A 22,706-nucleotide genomic window follows, 5' to 3' on the forward strand; every position below is an offset into this window, starting at 1 on the left:
TAGTAAGTGCTCTGACTTTTGAAACCAGTTGAACAAACAAGCATGTTGTGCTTTACTAGAAACATCTTGTAAGTTCTGACTCTGAATAGACAATGGAATCTAAATTGAGTTAGTGGAGGACATATCTTTACAACTAAATCTAAAGTGTTTCAACTATTTCTTTTTTTAATCTCCTGTTTATTTTTCTTGTAAAATTAATATTTTTGATTGACCAATCATAATTGCATACATTCATGGAGTACACTGTGATGTTTTGATATATGTATACAATGTGATGTGCTTATGCTAATTAACATATCTGTCACCTCACCTGTAATATTTTATAGTGAGACATTTGAAATTTACTTTATTATTTTGAAATACTTAATACATTATTATTGACTCTTGTCAACTTGCTACGCAATAGATCTCAAACTTATTCTACCTGAAACTTTGTACCCCCTGATCAGCTTCCCCCACCACCTTCCTACCCTAGCCTCTGGTAACCATTGTTCTATTCCCTACAGAATTCTATGAATTTAACCTTCTTAGATTCCACATATAAGTGAGATCGTATGGTATTTGTCTTTCTCTGCCTGACTTATTTCACTTAGCATAATATCCTCCAGATTCATCCATGTTGTTGCAAACGACAAAATTTTCCCCTTTTTAAATGCTGAATAGTATTCTATTGTGTTTAGATAGCCCATTTTCTTGATTCATCCATTGATACACTCTTAGGTGTTTCCATATCCTGGCTATTGTAAATAATGCAACAATGAACATAGGAGTACAGATATCCCTTTGACATATTGACACCAGTTCCTTCGGATATATAACCAGAATTGGGATCACTGGATCATACAGTAGTTCTATTTTTAGTTTTTTTGGGGAAACTTCCGTACTATGTTCCATAATGGCTGAACTAATTTGCATTCCCACCAACAATGTACTGTATAAGAGTTATCTTTTCTCCACACCCTGTCCAACATTTACCTTTCATCTTTTTAATAAAAGCTACTGTAACAGGTGTAAAGTAATATTGCATTGTGGTTTTAATTTGTAATTCTCTAGTATTAGTGATGCTGAGCATTTTTTCTTGCACCAGTTGGCTACTCATGTGTCTTCTGAGAAATATCTGTTCAGGTTCTTTGCTCATTTTTAAAAATTGGGCGATTTGTTATTTTGTTATTGAGTTGTTTGAGTTACTTAAGTATTTTAGATATTAACCCCTTGTTAAATGTATGATTTGCAGATATTTCTTTTTATATTTCCTGTTTACAAATTTTCTGAACTTCTCTTGCTGCTCATTTATATAGAGTTGGGATGAGTTATGTCACCTGAAGCAGTCAAGATAAGACTGTTTCTACTGCTATCCATGTGGCAGGCTTACTTTGTTACCCAATCCAGTGAAAAAGGGTGCCAGGATGTGAAAGAAAAATAGATGTGATGCCATGGAACATTCTAGGGCATTATCTTTTTTAGAGAGAGTTTTGTTTAAAATTTTGCATATTTTTTAAACTCATATTCTTAGTCTGAAGAATTGGGTATAACGCTGAGTGTGTCTTAAAGCTAATAGTATAAAAAGAGAAGTATAAAATTTAAATTAATCATACAACTTTCTTTCCCTAACCTTATGAATTGATTTTTTGCAATTTCTGGAGCTAACATGCTGAATGTTTGAAACTGAGTATGTAGGTTAAAAAGTTGAAATTTTCCTAATAAAATTATATCTCTTTCTAAGGTATAACTGTTTCTTTCTTTGATTATAGTAAAAGGAGCATCTGTGGTTCTTCAGAGGTCTTAATTTTGCTGCCAGCTAGTTGTGTGACTTTGGGTAAATAATGTCACGTGACTGGACCTGTTTCTTTATTTGTAAAATTGTGTGTAGTGTTAAATTCCAAGACTGTTTTAAAAAATTTTTTTGTAGAGACTGGGTCTTGCTTTGTTGCCAAGCTTGTCTGAACTCCTGGTTTCAAGCCGTCTTCCCCACCTTGACCTCACAAACTGTTGGGATTATAGGCATAAGCCTCCATGCCTGGCCAAATTGTAAGACACTTATAATGGATGAGTAGAATATAGTTAAGATTATATAAAAACACAAGTCACTTCATGATCATCATCTGCTGGAATATGAAACCAGCTTTCTTGTGTAGATGTGTTATCAGCAGTGTTACTCACAGCAAGAGGATCATTCTGTGGTTTTTTATCCATGATTTTGTAATCTGATAGTGACTTTCCATTATGTCTCCTGATTTAAAATTAAATTACAGCCATTATGATTGGAATCATTGGGAAGAGTTGAAATGAACGATTTAGAATTGTTTCTGCAATACTGAAAGCCTGATTTTTGGGGGTGTGGGGATGATGGAGGAGATATCTCTATGTTCTGTAATTTCATTTGACTAAGGAATTTACCTTTGGTCTTCTTCCAGAGTGAGGACATGAATACTTCCATAGCTGTATTCCGTATTACAGTTTGCTTTGTGGGTTTCATTAGGCTAAATAAGAAAAACGTAGTTATGTATTTTCTGCTTTAAAAATGCTTCTTGTTATAAAGTCTTCTCAGATCAGTTCCACATGTGATAAACCTATTCAGACTATTAAACTGCCCCAATGTGCTTGCTTCTTTCTTGGAAATCTATCCATTTCTATGTCTTTATGTACCACTCACTCTCTCCCCCATCATGTTTTAGGTTATAAGCTCCTTTCCTTTATATCTCATAGCACCCAGGAAAGAACTTTGTTAGTCTCTGAATAGTTTATAAATGTTATTGCTATTGAGAATTTTGGATTTAAATTATTGGAGTGAATAGACTAATGCTGTTTCTGATATATCTAACTAGGGGTTGGTGTTATTAACTCAAAGACGTAACAGTTTAAGCTCTAGGCTTTGTTTCTGAAGTCCATTTTTCTTAATCATAAGCCAATTATTCACTTTATACTATCTTATATAACGCCTTGGTATCAGGGTTATTGATAGGTAAACATCAGGAATAGGTTGGATAGATATGCATGCACATATGTACACATGCACATGTGAAAGAGAGAGAGAAGGATTACACATAGAATATATGAGAATTTGAGGTGTGTGTAATGTTTATAACTCAGCTAAGCCTTACATAGCTGTCTAGTTATGTACACTTAATTTTGGATCTTTTATAGTTAAAATTCAGAAACAATTTTTAAGGAAGATAAGGACATGTTTTTCTTTCCTTCGTGTTTTCAGTTTAGCTTTATTTGATGGTATTTTTGCTAAAGACTTGAATTGTCAGTAATAACTATTGAAATGAGCCAACTTATAGCTGAGCACAAATTGTGTTAGGGCACTGAGATATATCTTAACATTTGGGAATAATTTAATGTGTCTAATATTTAAGAATGATCAAAACAGACTGTACAACCCAATAATCATAAAGCCTATGGTCGAAAGTCATATATAATTGACAGGCCTTATGAAGAGTAGCCATAAGAATCAAGAGAAAAAGAGTCTAAATTGGAACAGAAAAGGAGCTGAGTCATTTTTGTACTATAATTAGAAGTTGGTAACCATAAATTTTGTCTTCCCAATACAAAAAGTATCATGATCAGGCAGGGCTACACTAAAGTGTAACCTCTAACTTCTTGTAGTATGTAGTATTACAATTAGTTGATGATTTAATAAATATAAATATAGATGATACTGTCAGAGTGTTTCCAGACATTACAGTTAGCTTTTAGGTGAAGGCAGTGCTTGACAGAACCTAGGTTTGTGACTCCACAGTTTATTATGTCATCTAATACCATCTTTATCATGTATTAATTTGGGTTATAGGATAATTGGGGTAACTTTTTGGTGAGGGATTGAAATTTTCTTAAAAGCATTTTCAGAAGATACTAGAATTTTATGGGATTCTTTTAATATAGCATGTCTTCTCAAATATAATATTAGGACTGTTTGAACAGGAGGTAAATCATATTCACTTATTTTCCAGTTTAGAATTATTGCTGTTATCAGTTGGTGGGTGTGGGAACAACTTAATAAAGTTTGGGTAATTTAGTTTTCAGTTTAAATTCTCAACTGGCAATTGGCCGAAAACTCCCATCTGAAGACATGATCATCCAAATGTCATTTTGTGATTTGGCTACTGTCTGCTTGATATAGGAAAGCACTATCAAGAAAGACTAATGGAGTGACTATCAAAAGGAAGTCAATGGTAAGAGTTTTCATTTAAATTGTGTGTGTGTGTGTGTGTGTGTGTGTGTAAAGCCTATCAATTTATTATATTTGAAATAAAATTTTAGAACTTTTAAAATCTAGGACATAATGACAAGTGTTTGAATTTTATATGTCTGTCACTTATATTTTAATAAAATATATGCAAAGAATGGTTTTATAGATAAGAGATTTTACATACTTAATGTTGATAAATAGTATAAAAGTATGGAAAATCAATTATATAGTTCATGTCCGGTTTAAAAATTCAATTTTTGTAGTTTTATTGTAGTTATTTAAGATAGTGTATTACAAATATTGCTTGACTAAAGTTTAACTTTTAAAAAATTTATACTAAACTGAGTTTTTCTCTTCAGTTTCATAAGTGCTTCTTAAAGTAGACATAAGTTTTGCAGTAGTATGTTGAATGCTGTTTTGTTTTTTACTTTCATTGTAAACTAGGAAAGAAAAAAGTATAATATATGACAAAATCCATTTAGTTTAACATTAATTCTTTAAAAATGTATAATTGCTGCTATACTTTGGTGGAAACCATTAAATTTGTAAGATTAGACGTTTATACTGTATACCCAAAACAAAGTGGAGTAGCTGTTCATAATATGGTACAGAATCAAATTTTGGTGATAAAATCAGACATCTCTCTCCTGCCTTACACATACTCCCACTGAGAAAATAATTTCTAAATTTGGTTACGTTTTCATATGCTTCAAATGACCTTAAATTTATATTTTTCTCCTGAATATATTTGATTCCTGCATATCCCTTTTTTTGGACGTCTGTGTCCAATCAGATCCATGATTAGTCACATTAACTTTGGACAAGAATGGAGGTAGGATCTTAGCAAGTTTGAAATCTTTAAGATTGTTGTTTATCTGAGATTATTCCAGCGTGTCCATGGACATAGTAGTTTTGTGATAACAAGATGATGACTGATGAAGATTAGCATGTTAATAATAGATTATAATTCTGTTAACCATTCTATTGTCAAATGTGTGATTTTTGCGATTCACATAGTTGGAGTAATTTTTCATGCCCAATTAGAGATGTCAAAATTATGTTAATTGAATCTGGCCATGTTCTTAGCTGCTTTCTAGAGCTTAATAACAAACATATCAAGAAGAGCTCTTGTGACAAGCACCCAGCACAGCATCTGTCATTATGTAATCATTCCAATGTTTACAGTGAACTAAGTACTTGAGATGGCAACATTCATATTTTAGTCCATCTGTCTAGTAATTCATATTTGTATAGTCTGTCTACTGTGTGTCATCCATTTAGGTAGATGCTGAGAATAAAATGGTGGGGTTAAAAACAGATATTCCCTAATTGTTACAGAACTTCCGGTGCCAATAGTAATTACAGTGTAGGTATAATTACACATCACAACTGGAACCAATACTGTGAAATGGCATAAGTTTCTACAAGGGTAGGAACAATAAAGTTAGTGTATAAATAAAGCATAGAACCTACACATTTATTTATTAGAGTGAATTGATAACTTGCTTTTCGACTTTTAAAGTTAATTCTATTAATATCTGCTAAGCTAGGCATCAGAAAGACTAAATTCTAACCATAGAGAAATACATTTTTATGCTGCTATTCTATTTTCTTAGATTTCTTAAGAATTTACAACAAAGCCCTGTCAAAGCAGCATTCTTATGTGAGAATTTCACTTATGGGAGAGTTCTTACAGGATTTCAAGAAGGAATGCCCTGAAGAGGGACACTGATTTCCTCAACTGAACTTAAAATTGTTACATGCAGACATTTTTAAAGGTAGTATACTGTTTTCCTTAATTAAGTCAACTTTATCTCTTTTTTAAAGAAGAGAATGTAACATTTATGTTTTTCACATACACACACAGAAGCATACATGTCGATTACGTTTTGGAAAATAAAATCCAAAGAGCATTTGGATATCTGAATGTTTACGCTTCATCTCTGCAGTGACTTACAAATTTAGCTTTTTTCTGGATATACTCAAAGTCACCAACCTGAGTTCAAGTATTCTGATTTGAAGGTCTCAACTTAGAGAACTAGGCAGTCCCCCTTGTCAGTGCTAGGAGAAAGATGTCCTTCCCATACCTTCCAGAAAGAGTGTCTTGAAGAAATACTCCTTCCTGGGTAACGTGCCTTGGAATGTACATGATACTCATTTTTCTTTGACAGCTCCTTTTGGTTCTGTTTAAGTGGCTTTGATGGGCTTATGATGCCCAGTGAAGAATTTGGTATTTAGCCACAAAAAGATATTTAAAACACGTAATTTTGTAAATATTGCAGATGGAGGATGATACACAGCATTTCTTTTATTGAAATGAATTTGAAATAACTTCTTTCTAAAACAAAATTCTACCAATAGTCGTCAGTTTTGAACTATATAACTTCTCAATATAGGAAATAATCAATGTCTGATTGGCTGTGTATGTTGGAGTATAATGCCTTTTGTTTTGAATTTGGGAGTTTCTACTGTCAGAAGAAAGGAGTTGTGAATTACAATGGTGTTAGAAGAAATGAATTGGAAGTTTGAATGAGAAAAATTTAAATGAAAGTTACTGTTTAAAGATATGGAAAGGAAAATAATGTTTTAGTTCAATATGAGAAAGAACCTCTTAAATGTAGAAAATAAAATGGGGTGTCTTCTACATCCATTCTTAAAAATTTGGCAGAAGTTATAAAGAAGTTACAAAGAAGGAGTTCCTGCTGATATAAGTCACAAGGATTATTTGAAGGAAATTTATGTCACATCTTGTAAAATCATGGTATTGATAATTATAAATATGTAAAACTTTTTGTGAAATAGGTATTACTAAAAATATTGAGCTGCTATTTATAGTGAGATCATTATTTTTAAGTAAATTTTTAGTAAATTTTAAGTAAATTTAACAGATAGAATAGCAAATCACATTTATTCATTCAATACATTCTTACCAACAACCTGCTATATGTCAGTCATTGCACTAGGCATGGCATAGTCATAAATAAGACTGATGTGATTCCATAGGTCTTGCAGGGAACATAGACATTAAGCAAGTAATTACAATAAAGTATAGTGGCTTATGATATTATAAAAACAAAGCAATCCTTTCTTAAGGATATCTTGAAATTGATCTGTAGTGTATTAATTTTAATCCGTTCATATTCCTCATGAAATGAGGTTGTTCATTTTGATGTAAAAATTAGACTGACCTTCTTTACAGTTAGTAGAGACTGAAAAAGTCTTATTATTTGTATAGCTTATTTAAAATGAGAAACTGCTGTGGAAAGATCTACAAGTTTCTGAGATACCAAGAAACGTGAATATGAGCAGAACAAACACATAATGCCTGTCATGAATATTATATACGTTATAAATGTCATTTAAGACAATTATATGAAGCAGTTTTACATTTAAAACTACCAAGTTGTAGTAGTTAAGAAGTTGGGCTCCAGAGTCATACTGGTTGGGTGTGAGTGTTAACTCTGACACTTACCAGCTTTGCAATCTTCGGAAAGCTGCATAACTCTACTGTGCTTCAGTTTCCTTACCTGTAAAATTGGGATAATAAAAGTATGTATCTTGTGAAAAAATATATTATTTGATATATAAAAATGCTAAAAGAGTATCTAGCATATGGAAAGTGCATAGAAAGGGCTCCAAATGTTGTTTAGTTAATAATAACAATAATGATAATTTCTTCATCTTGAAAATATCCTACTTCATTCATAAAGTTGTGCCAACTGAAATAATTGCAGATGGTGCTTAAAATACGTACAATATATATTTCAGAGTAGTATGTAAAGAGCTTTTATTATTACTGCTAAACAAACAAAAGTCTGTGAAATTCTCATCTAAGCTTTGGGACCCCCTTAGCTGAATTTCAGCAGTCACTCAAAGGCTTTCTAGAGATGCCATCTAGAAATACTTTATAACTTAGTGCCTTTTTTTTTTTTTTGCAATACAGAAATTTTTGTTTTCATTTTAAGATGCTGAGAGAAAATTATTTCAATACAAGTATGATTTCCCATGACCACAATTAGTTATAATGTAACCAGTCAACAGTTGTCTATTGAAAACCACTAGGCTATTAATATAGTGTCGTGGTAGCCTAAAAGAATTATGCTATCATTCTACTTAGGCCCTAGGGAGACAAGAGCCGTGTAAAGAATACTTAAAGCACAAAATCCGAGACCTAGTTCCTGCTGTGCCACTAATAAACAGAGTTATCTTAGATATACGAACCTGTAAAAATTATGAGGCCATCTTAGCATCTCAGTACCCTTATTATATATGTCGTGTGTATACACACATGGCCATCCAATATTCCTTTTCCAAATTGAAATGAGAGGAATTCATTAGGGTTGTTTTAATTTCCAAATTTACTGAGTAAAAGAATTCTGTTCTAAAAATTATTTTGTATAATGCCTTCAAATTGAGTTTTACATGTACTATTTCAAGGCTTCTCAGATAGTCCCACATAAATTATCTAGTGTTTCTGCATCATTCTGTGATCTTTTCATTAATGTCAAGTGTAATGTTTTTTAACTTCACAAGGGAAACATGAAATTCCTTTAGTGTGCCTCATTTTCAGACATTTTCTTGTTGATTAAAATTCCTTTTTTAAATAAAGTTTCAACATTTACTAAATTTTTTTGCCTTTGAATTAACTTTTTTTTTTTTTTTTTGAGACAGAGTCTCGCTCTGTCGCCCAGGCTGGAGTGCAGTGGCCAGATCTCAGCTCACTGCAAGCTCCACCTCCCGGGTTCACACCATTCTCCTGCCTCAGCCTCCCGAGTAGCTGGGATTACAGGCACCTGCCACCTCGCCCGGCTAGTTTTTTGTATTTTTTAGTAGAGACGGGGTTTCATCGTTTTAGCCAGGATGGTCTCGATCTCCTGACCTCGTGATCCGCCCGTCTCGGCCTCCCAAAGTGCTGGGATTACAGGCTTGAGCCACCGTGCCCGGGGAATTAACTTTTTATAAATGAATTTTAAATAATGACAGTAGTCATTACAAACTCTGCTGTTGGGCAACACTAGAGGGCATTTCTAGTTCTTGAAATAGTGTCATGAGTTCTCAGAATAATTTACCAATTCATTAAACAGCAGTCTAGCATTTTTAAGGGAAAGGAACTGAAACAAGCACTGATACATATATTATACATATATATACTATGTAAAATAGACAGATAATATAAATATATAATGTATACATTATATGATATATGGATAATACATATATATTGAATGTATGTATACACACGTCTGCTTTACCAGATGTTCTCACTGAATCACTACTCCTCAAAAGGCGGGGGAGTATTTGTGATCTGCTCATTGAAGCACCACTGTATTATCCAGTTGTGTATTAGTGTCGTGGAGGTCTATGCTCTGATAGGTTTAGCATCAAGTGAACATTAAGTAAAAAATTTATATGTATATACTCATACATGCATACATACATACTCATCAGAAGTTAGTTGCTGTGATTATTGAACTACTAGATGCTAACATAGTCATAATTAGAATAATTTTTCAGATAAAAATGAGAGCTAAAATAGATGCCCTTTATAGGCTTAGTAGAAGATTTAATAATACCTCTGCTTTGAATTACTGTATTTTAAATGTTAAAATATTTGCAAGGGGTTTGAATGCAAATATTTTTAGGAAAAGGATATAATTATATAATGTTAAATATATAATATTAAATATTAACATGCAATGATATGAAAGAAGACTGAAGTTTATAAGAAAATTCAATTAGCATAAAGAAAAACTTTTCCTGGGGAGGATTTGCTTACTGTGGTGTATTGGGGAAAAAAATCTTACATATCATTAAGTAATCATTAACTCGGTAAAAGTAAAGTCAAGGACCAACGAAAATAACCTAATTGTTGTGAAAATAAGGTGACAAATAGACAGTCCCATCTTACTCTGTAACCTACTTTGTATAAGAGGGGATACATGATAACCACTAGAACAGTGGTGGATATGCAGGTGGTAGGTACATAAGGGGTATAAGAAAGTCTTTCTAGTTCAAATGTATTTCTGCCATGTACTTTACCCAGTAGAAATGCATTTACATTTTTAAGAGGAGCGTATAAATCCAAATATCTCTGTTGATGTATATACCTGTCATTTACTTAAATACCTGAGTACCTACTAAGTGTAAAATACCCCATTATTTTATGTTTAGCACAGTGAGGCTGTAACAGTTTACACTCCTATTATGTAGCTGAGACCAGTTGGTCTCTTTTAGAGAAGGGAGTATCAGTTAGTTAGAGAAGGGAGTATCAGTTAGTTACAGAAGGACTCATTTGAATCATGAGATAATTTGTGAGAATGCATACCCGAGTAATATGCTCTAATAAAATCAGAAAGCAGCATGCTTTTGTTGAGAAATGGAGGTAGGAAGGTATCAACATAAAATAACCTTCTTTGTATTGGTTCAGTGTACCCCATAAACTGTCATCTCTTTTGTTTGTTTGTTTTGAGGGTACAAATTATTTCATTTTCTGATATTCTCTTTCCTAAAGTATTGTTGGACTGAAACTTAACAAATTCTCCCCCCCATATATATGTATATACACACACACACACACACACACATATATATGTATTCTTTCTACACACACACAGCAATAGTATGTGCAAGTCAAATTTAATTTTAAGATGAATCTTTTAAAGCATGGGTGAATCTGTGCCAATCACACACAGGGCAGTCTGTCATATCTTTTGCATCCTTGCTTTGTATTGGTTGTGAATGTTCGTTATGTAGTAGGGTAGGTAATTCCATTTTTACTTGTACTAGAATATATCTGGCTTAATAGATGATGTTCCGAAGGCTTGAATTAAACAAACAAACAAAAAAAACTTTAGTGTAAAAAATTTCAGACATACACTTAAGAGAGACTAGTGTAATAAACCCCATGGCCTAGAGTTAACAATCAGCAAAATTTTGCCACATTTGCTTCATCTACTGTCTTCTTTTTCCTCAACTATTTTTAAAGTAGATCCCAGACTTCAAGTCTTTTCACTCCTACATTCTTTCATATGCATTTCTTTAAAAGAAGGAATTTTTCTTATATAACCACAATACCTTTATCATATCCAACAAAATTAACAATAACTGCTAACCACCTCATATTCTCTCTGTATTCGATTTCTCTGCTTTTGACTGAAAAATGTCATTTTAACGTTTAGGTTGTTCTTTGAGAATCCAACCAAGATCTGTATAGCATTTGTTTGTTAGGACTGCTGTATAATTAAAAGGTCTTTTCTTTCCCACCATTTGTCTACCTCACTCACTCCCAAACCCCCTCCTTCCTCCTTCCCTCCCCTTTTCCCTTTCATGTGTTAATGACGAAACTGGGTAAACTATCCTGTAGAATATCCTCCATTCTGGATTTCTGTGTTGGCTTCTAACTTATTCCTGTAGCCTCTGAATTTCCTGTGAATTAAAAGTTGGCTTGAAAGACTTAATTAGTTTCAGGTTCAACTTTGGTTTAGGTGTTGAGGATGGAAGGCATGCAGGAATACTTCACACATGGAACTGTTTCTTTATACTGCATCACATCAAGGAGCATATGTCTGCTTGTCATACTTTCATGAATGCTAAAATTGGGCAGTGGTGCCAGCCCAATCTCTCTATTGAGAGTTTTCTACCAATCTTTTCTCCTGTGGGAAAAGTTGCTGACTGTTCTTTGAATCAATTCTGTCATTAGGGTTTGCAAGAGAATGAATTTTTAAATCTGCCACCCCTTACACATTTATTAGTGGAAATTCTTCTATAAGAAGAAATTTCCTTCATAAATTACACCTTTTTGATATGCCTGAAACAATGTATACTGGAAAGAAGCCTGATGTCTTAATTATCATCTGTTAAATACCTAGTGTAATATTCCAAAGGTAACTTGAGATACTACAGGGACCACATAGCACCTTGAGTACCCATTTTACATGTGACTCTGAGGACTTTCACAGAATAAAGATACTTCTTATTTTATTTTAATGAAAATTGTCAGTATTAGGATAATTTTATGTAGTCAACGTATATACAGTGTTGGTCCTATAGGAGTTGGAGACCTTTTCCCAGTTTTATTTGGTCAAATACATTATTTTGTGATGAACTAACTGTGAGTGATGAGTTGAACTTCAAAGAACATGATACTTCATTAAATCAACAAGCTGAATAGTATCATCTAACCAAAGCTGTAGAATGAATGGCAATAAACTTAAATTCAGGAACAAAACAATCACCATTTTTGTTAACTAATTTGTCCACCCATCATCACTAACCCCATTTTTATTTAATACTTGTAATAAACAAAATCTGAAAAATCAATAAAACTAAAATATTTCATTTGTAGATGACATGATTACCTAGAAAAATCTACAGTAGTCAGCTCTAAAATCATTTATTAAATAATAAAAATTTAATAAAGTACCAAATATACTGTATCTTTATATCATGTGAAAATCATTCTGGGTAAATATCCCATTCAGAATTGCAACAAACAAGATGTAATATCTAGCAATACATTTGAGGGAGATATTAGATCTTTGGAAAATAAGTTAACATCCAGTGTATTTGAAACAATTTTAAGATTCAAATAAAAGGAGAGAAACTGTTTCTAAATCAAGAATATTGGCAAATTATTTGACTAAAAGTAATTTACAGATTTTTGGGTTGAATCTCTAACTTCCAAATTTCTAGTGATTTATTTTATAGTGATTCTGTAATGAGAAGTCTTGTCCTACTAAATATCAGAAGGTTTTAAAGCAAGAGTGTCTAAAACCATGACAATGATGCAAGAATAGGTGTGTTACCCAGATACCAGAAGAGACTTCTCTGTCCTTTGGAGATTTAAGTATAAATTTTCTGGCTGGGCCCAGTGGCTCACTGCTTGTAATCCCAGCACTTTGGGAGGCCAAGGAGGTCAGATCATTGAGATCAGGAGTTCAAGACTAGCCTGGCCAACATGGTAAAACCCTCTCTCTACTAAAAATAGAGAAATTAGCTGGGCGTAGGTGGTGCACGCCTGTAGTTTCAGCTACTTGGGAGGCTGAGACAGAAGAGTCACTTGACCCCAGGTGGCAGGGGTTGCAGTGAGATGAGATTGTGCCACTGCACTCCAGACTGGGCGACAGTGAGACTCTGTCTCAAAAAAAAAAAAAAAAAAAAAGAGGCGTAAATTTCATTTGAAGCCTGATTTCATGGCCAGTGAGAGTGAAGAGACATGGCCTGCATCCCATGACTTATGCAAATCCTTGTGGCTGACTCAGACCTCAGTTTCTCTGCTTCTGCTTGCATGCCACCTTGGTTTCTGCCAATGTCAATACATATGTGAAACCAGCCCCTTTACTAGTTTCAAACATTTAACATTTTGTGAGTTAAGAAATCCTGAATAGGTGATAGACCAGCAAATTATTTTCTTAATTTTTGAGTAGAACATGCTATCTACGTTCATTCTTTTCTTCTACTCATACTTCCCTGAATTAATACAACTGTTTTCTTAAGAGGAATACTGAAAAAATCAGCTTGTTTTCATTTTGTAAAACAGATTACTGGAGGACTATTAGGAATATAAAATTTGTCCCATCTGTTAACATACACAATAACTAAATGTATGACAGAATATTCTTTCCTAAGAGAGGGGCACTTAAAGGATATTTGTTCAGTGGTGTTGGATAGTACTATTCAGTGATACACTGGAAAACTAATTAGACAAAAATCATCCATAGGAGTTAGAAAAGGTAGCAGAGAGAATACCTTTACATCTCATATTTGAAGAATTAGTAGAACTCACCCAGAAGATACTTGAATATTAAAAATTTGTGTTGGACCAAAATATTATGATTAAAAGGATAATAGAAACTTGTGGAAACTGCGTTAAAAATTATAGGGAAAGTGATAATGGCTATAAGTTATATATTATTGTAAATATGCAAGTTTAGATATCAAGATTCTGAAACATAAATGAGAAATGAATGTGACAGATTAAGAATATGAAAATAAAGACATATGAATAATAAATAAATAGGAGGTTTTTTTCATTGTATTAAAGGACATCAATTTTTAAAAAGAGAAATCTAATATTTGCAAGTAAGCAGTGCTAACAGACCCTTTTGGGAAATAATGCAGGAATACATGCTGAGAGTCACAATAATGTTTAGAAATATCATAATGACATATTAGGAAATACTACGCTAATTATCAATCTCATATATATATATATATATATATAGAAAATTCCCAGCTTAAAGACTAATTATAGCACAGCAACATAAAATATTACATTTAAATGATTATTTTTGGAGACTATAGAACAACACTGTTCAGGAGAGCTTTGTGGTGATAGAAATATTCTATGATTGCACTGTCCAATATGGTAGCCATTTGCCACATGTGGCTACTGAGCCCTTAAAATGTGGCTAAGGCAACTGAGAAACTGAATTTTTAATTTAATGTTAATTATTTAAATTTAAATAGATAAATGGGACTAGTGGCCACAAGTTTAGATAGTGTAGTTCCAGAAATAAGGAGAAATGTTGGGTATAAGTGAAAATAAAATAGTAAATTTATATGCCATGATTACAAGTATGTACATAACTAAATGTACATATGGAAAGTGATAGTCACAATTAAAATATTTCTGTTAGAATTGAAGGAAATAGGTGTTTTTTTTAAATGCTAAATTTTTAAAAGGTTACATGACAATAATGTAACACTTTAGCACTGCACTGGTACTGTTCAGTATGGTAGCCACCAGCCTGATGTGCAATTTAAATTTATATCTGTTTAGGTAAAATTAAAAATTCAGTACCTTAGTCACACCAGCCACATTCCAAATGGGCAGTAGTCATATATGGCTAATGTTTACCTTTTCGAACAATGAAGCTATAGAACAATTTTACCATTGCCAAAAATTCTGTTGTACAGTGTTGTAGAAAGAACTGGTAAAAGGAATATACTGGAATAAGTCACTGATAGTTTATTAGTGAGTAGTTTCTAAGGGCCCACGAGAATTAAAACTGGAAATTGGATTCAATAAAAAGTATAAAGGAAGAGTATCATAAGATCCTACTACTGGCCGGGCGCGGTGGCTCAAGCCTGTAATCCCAGCACTTTGGGAGGCCGAGACGGGCGGATCACGAGGTCAGGAGTTCGAGACCATCCTGGCTAACACGGTGAAACCCCGTCTCTACTAAAAAATACAGAAAGCTAGCCGGGCGAGGTGGCTGGCGCCTGTAGTCCCAGCTACTCGGGAGGCTGAGGCAGGAGAATGGCGTAAACCCGGGAGGCGGAGCTTGCAGTGAGCTGAGATCCGGCCACTGCAGTCCAGCCGGGCAACAGAGCGAGACTCCGTCTCAAAAAAAAAAAAAAAAGATCCTACTACTGTAACCTAGATTAGTGGTTTTTTTTTTTTTTTTTTTTTAGATAGAGTTTCACTCTGTCGCCCAGGCTGGAGTGCAGTAGCGTCATTTCAGCTCACTGCAGCCTTACCACCTCCTGTATTCAAGTGATTGTCCTGCCTCAGCTACCCAGGTAGCTGGAATTACAGGCATGTTCCACCACTCCTGACTCATTTTTGTACTTTTAGTAGAGACAGGGTTTCTCCATGTTTCCCAGGCTGGTCTGGAATTCCTGAGTTCAAGTGATTCACTTGCCTTGGCCACCCAAAGTGCTGGGATTACAGGCTTGAGCCACTGTGCCTGGCCTACACCACTGCTCCTTGAAGAATGGGCTATGAACTGGTGCTGGTTTGTTAATCAATCCATGACTAAATGCTTACTCTCAATTTCTGTATTGGTTTAGAAACTCTTATAGTCATGTCATATTTCTGTCATTCAGACATATCACCTATCTCCCTGGTTGAAGAGCAGGCCAGTAGTTTTAACTCAGTTGCCTGGAGAGTTTTATGTTGAGTGAGCTGAGTATAGTCATGATGGTAGTCCATGAACATGGGGAGAAAATAGTCCTTCACTACAGATTGCATGAGAAACATTGGCCAGCATTAAAGAAGGAAAGTGGATTGCTCAGGGAAGTTTTGTAGGGAACTTAAAGTGAGATGTTAGTATGGCTTAGTAGTCTGTATTTGCAGGTGAAATTAAAAATTCAGCATGAAATCTCTGAATGTGGTAAACTTAGACTTCATCCTCTGAGGTGGAAATGAGGCAAGGGATCCGTTATCCACAGCATGAGTAAGTTTCTAGTCAGTTCCTCTGTCTTGGGAGTTTGTTTTCCCTTTTCGCCCTTGTTGGCCTTGGAGATTCAACCAGCTAGCAGTCTTTTCCTTTCAGTAGGATTTCCAACTTTGTGTTGGCCTTTACCCCGTTTTAGCTCTTTTTGTCATATTATCTGCACTTAGTACTTGGTAACCGTTTTCATCCCTTCCCCCCAGAGTTAGTTCAGAGGCTTACAGGATGTTGAAAATAGGAAAATTGTTTTTAAATTAAGTGAGTTTTTGTGTACACTTATTTCTTTAGCCTAAAGTTTTGTTTTAAATCTCTTTTTTTCACATTTAAACCTGATTCCCCAAGATAAGATATAAAATTGAATTATGTGTGAAATGTGGAAAGTTTTTTACTGCCTATAATCAAAGCATAATCTGTCCATTAAAGCATTATTTTAGTGATGAAGGGTGGACATACATCCCAAGTTTACTACCTGTTTTCTTACTGTGGTTTTGACCATACAGCAAATGATATCTTCTACTCTGAAATGAAATGCACCATACACATTGTCCAGTATGTTCTGAGTTTTAATTCTACATTTTCAGATTTTGGGGTCAAATGGAATCAAGTACTTTATAAATAGCTGTTTCTTCTGATTCTATTGCCCTTACATATTAGATTTTTAAAAGTATATACATTCAGTCCTTTATCAGTACCATTAATCTGATGTTGATTTTAGCATTTCTTCTTCTTCTTCTTCTTTTTTTTTTTTTTTTTTTGAGATGGAGTCTTGCTCTGTCACCCAGGCTGGAATGCAGTGACACAATCTTGGCTGACTGCAACCTCTGCCTCCCGGGTTCAAGCAATTCTCCTGCCTTAGCCTCCCAAGTAGCTAGGATTACAGGTGCTTGCCACCACACCCAGCTAATTTTTGTATGTTTAGTAGAGATGGGGTTTCACCATGTTGCCCAGGCTGGTCTTGAACTCCTGACCTTGTAATCCACCCGCCTCGGCCTCTCAAAGTGCTGGAATTACAGGCATGAGCCACCACACCCTACCAGTGTTTCTTCTTTTTCTCTCCCAATTTATCAGATTTGGAAACAGTTGGAAAACATTTAAAGGAAGTAAGTCTCTGTGTTTTTAATAATAGTTTAAGTTAAAGGAAAACAAATGAATAAGATTCTGTTTATTGCAGTCAGACAAAATGTACATATTAAAATACGTAAGAAAATCATACTTATAGAATGGCATCTTCTGATTTCAATTTAATATTATGGTAATGATTTACTTAGGCAGAATTATATCTATAGACAACCATTTTATCACTTGATTTATATTGCTCTACACTCTGGACGAAAACTGTTAATACTAAAGCATTAAGAAGGTATATTACTTTTCATCTGTATTAATATTCTTCTTCTGATACTTGGTATTTAATAATATATTTTAAAGTACTCTGCATGATTTCCTGATCTTAAAGCATTCCATTCCTTTCAAGGAGTTTGGATTATAATAATTTATTTATAGTATTTTCTCATTCATATTTTAGGATATGGCATTTTAAAATATTGTATTCCTAACAGTTATTTAATATATAATTAAACATTTATATTAGTATTATTTTGTATAACATATTTTCAAGCTCCTCAGAACATTTGTAGGCTTTTGTTTCATTTTATGTAAGTTTCACCTTAAGAGTATTGAATGATTGGTTAATATTCTTCTTAATAATCAAAATTTTTTTAAATGCTTACTATGTACCAGGACCTATTTAAGTTACTACAGATAATCAGTGTGTCAAAAAACAAAGCCAAACTTCCTTTCCTCATGGAGTTTTATATTCTAGTAGATTGATTCTACTGTTGATTCATACTAAATTAATTTATTGATTATAGTAATTTATTGATTCTGTGGCATTTAACACAATTCAAAGGTCTACTTTTCTGTTAGTTGTTAGGAAATAGCATATGCCATTATGTTGGAAATACAAAGGGAGGACAGAATTTCCGCTGGCTCTAACTCATTGCTTTTTAATGAGTTTAGCTATATATATATTTTTTAAACGGAATTTATAACTATGATCATTTGGCAGCCTACAGTTTTTCTGTATTTTTTTCAACTTCTCAACTTCCCAGTGATGGGGGTAGACATTGAACTAGTCACTTAAGGTTTTGGGTCTAAGGAGTAATGTTTGAAACATGCAGTATTTAGAGGAGATATTTTTTGTGAATGAAGAGAATGTGATTTTAAGCATACTCATGATTTCATCTAATTTCTGTTCTCAAAACTTCATTTTGTAATATGGAAAGATAAGCTTGATCCAAATAGTATGATCTCAGTATAATCTTTTACTCTTCTCTCCTCCCTCAGGACAACCTTAAACTTCTACCACAAGAGGAATATAAAGAGGTCCCTCCTGCACCAAGAAAGATCTGCAGATCTTTTTCAGTGTTCTTGGAGGTGTGGGGTGTGAGAACTTGATCAGTTTGTGTCAGCCACCTTGTTCTCTAAAGGTAAGCACTGTGTAGTAAGTGCGCACTCGTGGGCCCAGGCTCCTAACCTAAGACTGGTTTTGGAATGCTCCATCGAGGGTGTGAGCCCTTCAGATGTTCTCACAGAAGGGAGGCCCAGACAGCTACCCGTGGGTAGGACATCACACATTCATCAAGAGGTGCTTTTCGTTATTTAGAAGTGAAGCACTGCCCTGGGGAGGTATGATATTTTTGTTTTGTTTTACTTTAAAAAAAAAAAATCCCAGTCATAATAAAACCTGTTTCTAGTTTAGTCTGCCTTTATATTCAGTTAATAACTGCTGGGGTTAATCAAGAATTTTTTTGTATGTCTTGAGATATGGATTAGGAATTTTGAAACAATGACACCATTTAGGCCCTCTAGTGACATAATAGTTTCAGTTGATAGAACCAGCTTTGAAGAATTACTTTTCATGATCTTTTTGAAGCTGTATCTTATCTTTACTTCAGGGAAAGCCCCTCAAACAATTTTGTATTCTGTATTACACTTCAGAAAGTGTGGAAGCAAAGACCATCTAATCTTTAAAAGGTATGTAATCATAACATTTTTTATGTCAGATCTTAATTGAAAAAGATTACTTAAAACTTGAAAAAATTACTTAAAATTGGCAATTTCTTTTTCATCTTACAACTTCTTCCTGTCTTCAGGAAATGAAGAATAAATATGTTGGTTCTATCAGGGAAACCTTACGAAGGATAAACAGATTAATGTCTGTGCTTTACTTCCAAATTCTAACATCAGAAAACCTTATTGTTCACTTATATAATCTATAGATATCTCTCAAAATGACCAGTCTTAAATTAAAATGTCATTTGGATATCATTAATTGACTATGGGGAAGAACAGAAGCATGCTGATTTCAAAAATGTCATTAATATTAGCATTAGGTCAGTCTTAGACAAGAATACGTTGAATAACAAGAGACTAAATGTCTAGTAAAACATTTTAGATTACAATTCCCAGTATTCTGTAGTATTAACAATGAGGACTTAAAGTACTGATGAAGAAATCAAATATGTCCATTTCATTTCATTCATCTTTTCTTAAAGCTCTTAAAGTGATCCTGAAGACTTTAGTTCTACAAAATGTGAACAACTTATGGACCATTAAATTGGGGAGTAATCTGCTGATTTTTTGTCTAGCAACTCTGCCTCTGATGCAGGATAATTTTTTTGTCTTTTCAAAACCGTTGTTCTTCCTATATCTGTATAATAAAAGATATTAAAGAGAAAAATACTTGTGTGTTTGCTGTTAGAATGAGGAAAAAATACAAACTGGACCTTTTTGAAAAACCTTGAGAACCAATTTACTTTTTTTGTATGTAAACGATTGAGGAGTTAGAACTAGTCTTGGTTATTATAACTGCAGGTAAACTTAAAATATTTAAATCTTCAAAACAGATTATCATGTAGGTTTTATTAGAAAAGAAATATAGATTATTGGGTGTATAGAGATAACCTATATATATGTACAGTTTTTTTGAATTTTTATTTGCAAGAGTATGCTAAATATCTTAGCCTTTATAACAGCATAGAATAGAATGGACAAATGTGTTATATCCTTTAGCCAGTTGAGAAAACACTTTGAATTAAATCTCCAACCTAATGAAAATTATAAGGTGGGTTATAGAAATAACTAAACAGGTTATTATTTCTTAACCAAACTAAAGATTTATTCTAACTAAAATACTTGTAATCTCCCCAAACATACTTCTTTGTAGGATGTATAAATAAAATGGGGACCTATGAGATCTATGAGATCTTGCCCTCTGTAGCTACAGTATCAAAAATAAGATCGTTTCCTAATAATTCTTATTAATAACTTATCCATCTCAATTCATAATAGGTGAGAAAATCAACCATTGTTGTATGATTTTGATCATGTGTAGGAGGGAAAACCCAAAATAGTGGTACTGAGGGTTTCTTCCATTGAAACTAGTATCTGGGAGAAGATTTGATTTTCATGTGTACATATACACATACCCATATTAGAGTTTATTTCTTTTTTTTAATCATGTTAGAATGATTCGTCAAAGATCAGGTTTCTGATTTGTCTTTCATCAGTATCAGTATGCCACATTTTGTTTTTGTTTTTGAAGTGTTCCTAGCCACTTCATGCTAGTCCCTACTAGAAATTTTGTTCCCCTGGCATGATCATGCTCTTTACCTACTCTGATAGCTGGAGGGAGGTGAGAGAAGCAGTCTCATGTGTTTACCAATAATTTTTTTTAGAGATGGGACAACAAAGAAATTCTAGCCTTTGGAGGCATCTGGACCAGCACTATATGGTACAAAGATAATTCGAGCCATAAATAGAAGCCGCATATGTAATTTTAAGTTCTTAATGGCCATTTAAGAAAATAGAGGCAAAATTAGTTTTCATTACATTTTATTTCACCCAATAGACACAAAAATATTATTTCAACATATAATTAATAGAATGTTTTATGAGATTTTTTTCATACTCAGCATTCAAAGTCTGAGTATTTTATACTCATAGCACGTCTTATGTTGGACTAGCCACAGTTCAAGTGCTCAATAGCCACACGTGGCTAGTAGTTACCATATTCCATAGTTCAGATCTAGACAATGAGTGGAATTCTCATTTAGCCTCATACATGCTAAAGTCCACTGGATGACCCTGCAAATTCCCCTTGTTTAGAGGTTCCAAATTTAGCAGAAGGAAAAAAACAAAACAAAACAGGATGTCCAGTGTAATTTGAATTTCAAGTAAATAACAAATAATGGCTTAGTGTAATTATGTCCCATGCTATATTTGGGGCAAACTTTTACCAAAAAAGTTACTGCTTATTCAAAATTCAAATTTGACTGGGTGTCCTGTATTTTATCTGACAACCCTTCTCTGGTTTAACTTGAGAAGAAGACATCATCAGGCTGCCTGATCTTGGAGGACTAGAAAATAGAGCGTGTCTTCCTCTGCACAGGATTTTAATAACCCTCCAAAAAGCAGCCTGTAAACTAGAAAATATCTGTAGCCCATTTCTTCCTAATGATCTAGTACGTTTAAGAAGAAGAGGGGTCAAATGACAAGGATTTAGTCCATACATATTTAAACATTTTAAATCTAAATTATTACATTAACGTGTAAGGTTTATGAAATTTTATAATTTGAATGATTACTTGAATTTATAAAATGTAGATCATCTAACAGCACATTGCTGCTATCATTTCTCTTGAAAACTAATTCTCCCTTGGCAGTAACCATAGCAGTTTTCAGGGTTTTGGCCATTTCAAGGTATTTTCCTACCATTGGTTTCCATTGCATCTGTCACATAAATCTCTGGTAGTCAAGCATTAACACAAACTACAAGGCTACTGAATGCCAGGATTAGGCCTACTTTGTTACAAGTATTTAAGTACTTGTAATTCTTTGCTCTGGTGTTGACCATTAGATCCTGACCAGTTCAACAGTTGGTCTCCTAAGAGCTTCTTTTACAGAGGAACATCTTTCCGTGTTCATTCTTTAACATTTTTTATGTATTAATTTTAGTACTATTTTTGAAGCATACAGTCACCTCCTTAGTAGTGTGGATCTACCCTCCTTAAGCGCTACAGAAGAGACTATTTGTCTCGAAAGACAGTCATTGCACCACTTCCCTCTCCCTCCAGAGAATACTTTTCCTTCAGAAGGTGCATGACTCTAGGTGACGGGTTTACATTATTATTTATGTAGGCAGGTGGATGCCAACTGCCAATGCAGAGTGGCATAATTTAGCAGTTCCAAAGTTAAGCTATGGCGCATTCCAAATCCATTCACGCTTAGGAGAATGTACCCAAGAGTGTGGGGATGTTTTCAATTACTGCATTTCC

General features: G+C 33.8%; 1 protein-coding gene across 14 annotated transcripts in view; it reads left to right on the forward strand.

The window, feature by feature from the left end:
* Nucleotides 1–22,706, forward strand: part of ZEB1 (zinc finger E-box binding homeobox 1) — a 206,366-nt gene that overhangs the window by 46,617 nt on the left and 137,043 nt on the right. For 2 of the 14 annotated variants that reach the window (XM_030940680.1, XM_030940684.1), the window contains exons 2-4: nucleotides 4,020–4,175; nucleotides 18,715–18,857; nucleotides 19,326–19,404. The exons of 3 other annotated variants lie outside the window; for them this stretch is intronic. The gene's annotated coding sequence lies outside the window, so the exon portion shown is untranslated. Of the gene's footprint in view, nucleotides 1–4,019; nucleotides 4,176–5,808; nucleotides 5,971–18,714; nucleotides 18,858–19,325; nucleotides 19,405–22,706 lie in introns of all 14 variants that reach the window. 9 more of the 14 variants (XM_030940679.1, XM_030940683.1, XM_030940682.1 and 6 more) reach the window with 7 other exon arrangements.

Source organism: Rhinopithecus roxellana, chromosome 11 (genome assembly GCF_007565055.1).
Source record: "Rhinopithecus roxellana isolate Shanxi Qingling chromosome 11, ASM756505v1, whole genome shotgun sequence".
Taxonomy (NCBI): Eukaryota; Metazoa; Chordata; class Mammalia; order Primates; family Cercopithecidae; genus Rhinopithecus; species Rhinopithecus roxellana.